Source organism: Phaethon lepturus, unplaced genomic scaffold (assembly GCF_000687285.1).
Source record: "Phaethon lepturus isolate BGI_N335 unplaced genomic scaffold, ASM68728v1 scaffold7649, whole genome shotgun sequence".
In the NCBI taxonomy this organism is placed as follows: Eukaryota; Metazoa; Chordata; class Aves; order Phaethontiformes; family Phaethontidae; genus Phaethon; species Phaethon lepturus.
In genome coordinates, this window is record NW_010564094.1 from 1104 (window position 1) to 4687 (window position 3584).

Consider the following 3584-nt stretch of genomic DNA (forward strand, 5'->3'; position numbering starts at 1 on the left):
AGAGCTCTCCCTGCTCCCCCCTCACCTTTAAAAAAAAGCCAAGACATTTGCAAGATGTTATTTGGTCACGGGATTATTTTCCCTTTCTCCATATTTTGCCGTTTTGGAGGTAGAATCCAGAACCCCGCACTGAAGCGAAGTGAGCTGCAGCCGAACACGGGCTCGTTGTGTACACGGGTGGATCAGGCAAGACCTGCACTTTTGGCCTCAAAACCAGCAAACCTGTGACTGCCACCCACTATTAGAGAGGGGGGTCCCAAAGCAGGCAGCACAGCAACCACTCAAGCAGAACAGAACTATTCAGAGGGTATTGCACTACCGAGCAGTTCCTGGTGTGTTTTCACACTCTATTTTCTTTTGCCTGCTCCAGCCGCAGCGAGCAGCAGACCCAGGGATGCTGCAGAAGCCAGGACCAGAGCAAGCAGCCACCGCGAGGGCAGAGAAAAAAGGGAGAGAGTCTCGCTACAACCAAGATGCGCTTTGTACCCAGAGCTGTAGCCGGATGGTTCAGACGCGCGGGCGGAGGTGGGAGCTCCAGCAGCGTGGCTGGGCAGTGCCACGGCCAAACCTATGCCAGGCTCATCCCCACCTCGTCGCTCTGGCAGCGTCGACGTCCCTGCTCCAGCTCCCTACGGATGTGACTCACCCCCCACGCAAGCGAGCTCAGGCGTCAAGCCCAGCTCGGCTCACCGGGAGGGGAAGGCAGCAGCCACAGATGTAAAGCGGCTGAGGGGAGGCACCTGGACCAGGTCTGGACGCTGCCCAGGAGCCACCACGACGTCAGGAGTTCCAGCATCGTCGATCCCAAGGGAAGCAGCAAGACCCTCTCGCTTGCCGGCACCAGCTCTGGGCCCTCCCGCCGCACCCCGTCTGCCGGGCTGCCACACTCTGTGCTCATAGGACTCCCCTCTAAAGCCAACCTCCACGCCGGCACCAGCGCCGGCCGCCCCTTCAAAAGCGGCTTTCCCTCCCCAAAACACGGGGCGCTGATGCCTTTGGAGGGGGAAGAGCCCCGGCTCCTGCCGCCGCGTGGCGAGGCTGATCCCACCGGAGCACCAGAAAGATGGTCCCGAGCGCACGGCTGCTCCGCTGCGGCGTTTCTGGGCAGGAGCTCTGCCCGTACGCAGCAGGCGGCTAGAAAATGGATGGCCCACAGCGAGCACCTTTTCCTCCTCGTGTTTCTTACCTACTGCTCTGATACTTTAACTCACTCGACTGACTCGGTTCCTTTAAGTGTCCTGCTTTCAAACTCCACGCCAGCCATTTATCACCTTTCCCTTTTGAGTTTTCTTGCAGTAAGAAGCACTGAAAAGAAATATACAACCTTATTGTTTGCTTGTTTTCCAATACAGTGAATTTATTATATGTTGCAAAATCAGCATTCAGCTTTTTAGTGTACAAAAAAGACACTAGCTCTTAAGAAAAGATTAGGAAAGCTGAAGACTATGCTGCCTTTAAATTGTAACATTTTGGCAAAGTGAAAAGCTCTTTTGTAAACTCCAACTCCATGGCTCAATATAGTTTTATCCACAGTACAATATTACAAAGTAAAACACAGTATCAATAAGTTAAGATCATACTTAATCACCTAGAACTGGTTTCTATTAACCCAAAAAGCACAAAATTTGCCTAGCTTCATAACCTCTAAAAAGAAAAAAAAAGGCAGATTCGACTACAATTCTTTAACACAGTCCAAAAGAAAAGTGAAGCGGAAAGTTGTTGAATGCTAATTGGGTCTCACAGTTTGGATATTCATTAAATATTTTCAGTTTTTATATTCAAATTTTAGAAGTTCCAGAATATACATGTAAATGTACACAATACATCTTTGTATACAACTCTGTTTGCAAAAATATCTTATAGCAGATGTATAAAGATTGAGATCCATCTCTATCCCCCTCCCCCCCCAAAGCAACAACAAAAAAAAAACCCCGTTCAAAATATTAAGGATCAGAAGGAGAAGTGTTTCCATGGAAGAATTTACTCATCCTGGGTTTGTAGCTGCTGCCTCTTCTGTCATCCGAGTTTCGGGCTCCTCGCATGCCGCAGCTGGCGACGAAGTCCCACCAAGCCCCGTGGCTCGGCGCGCTGCCGGGAGAGGCGCCGGGTGGGCGCGGGGAAATTCAGCCTTGCCCCCGAGAACACCGAAATTTGCCTAACGGCCGGCTGGCGATGCCGGTGGCGGGTCTGGCATCGACCGGGTTTTGCAGCGACAAATCTCACGGCGGGCCCGAGGAAAGCGCGGCGTCCCGGTTCCTCCACGCAGCCTAAGGCTCCCTCCCAGATTTCTGCGGCTCCGGTGAAAGCCACTTCGGTGCACGAATTCACAAGCTAAGGGAGGTTTGTTGGAATCGGAGCCTAAGCGAGGCTTGAGCTCGGACATCGCCACCGCCCGCTGCTTCAGAAACTCGTGCACCGACCAGGTGTAAGACCCCACCAAGCAGGAGGACAAAGTTTTCTGGACAAAAGCTCCTCGCCTTCAACTCTCCTGTATCTTCCAGCTTTCCCTGACGAGCAGAAGCGCTGGAGGCAGGCAAGGTTACAGAAACGGGAATGCCTGCAGAAGAATCGGCTGCCTAACCTCCAGTCGTCTTCACGTGGAGAGGAAGAGACGGGACCGCAGCGTTCCCCGAGATGCTCGTTCGGACTGCCCCAGCGAGGCTCTCCGGGGTGCTCGCCCTATGGACCACCGCGCTCCTCGGCCATCGCATCTCCTTGGCCCTACTCCTTCCCTGCTCCGCTGCAGAACAGGTTTGGTTTTGCAGACCAGCAGGGAAAGAAAGAAAAACACCCGTGGCTGTCCAGCAGCAGTCCATGCACCGCGGCCAGAGGGCTGGCGGGCCGGTAACGCGCAGCTCAGCCGCATCCCTTCGGCCGTAGGCTTTCGTTTGAAGAACGGGATGGCAAAGTCCTGGTGAGTGCTGGACACAACGCAGCGGGGAGAGAAACTCAACTGCAAGTGACAAAGCAAAGCGGTGGCCCCGGCCGGACGATGCAGCAAAACCAATCTAGCCAGAATGGAATTCTTATTAATTTTTTCTTCTCTTTAACACAGCAGGTGGACCCACTTTTTTTTTTTTTTATTTGGGGCAGGAAAAAAAAAATACTCCTTGTGTAAGAATTGATTCCCTCCTTAACTCTGCCATTCCGCTCCTTCAAAGGGTGAAAGACTCTTCAGTGCAACCTCCAAGGGAAGGAGACGCCACAGGAAAGTAATCCTTTACTTTGAGATAAACGGAAGCGGGAAGAAGTCAAATCACACAGGCTGGCAGGATTAAAAGGGGAGAGGGGAGAGAAAGAAATAGCAGAGTTAAAGGACACCTTTGTGCTTTTTGGCGTGTTTCTCACACCCTGGCCATACTCTAAAAATGTTCCCTTCAAGTCCAAAAAAAAAAAAAAAATCAAGAAGAAAGACTGCACCGAGAAGCTGGCTAGATAAAGCACAACAGTGGAAGTGACCCGCATGGGAAAACGCTACCTTACTTCTCTCACGCTCGGCGCCTGTTCCGAGAATGATTTTCTGCTGCTGCTTCGTTGGAAATACACAAAAACCAGAAGAAAGCATCGCACACCCCCCCCGCCCC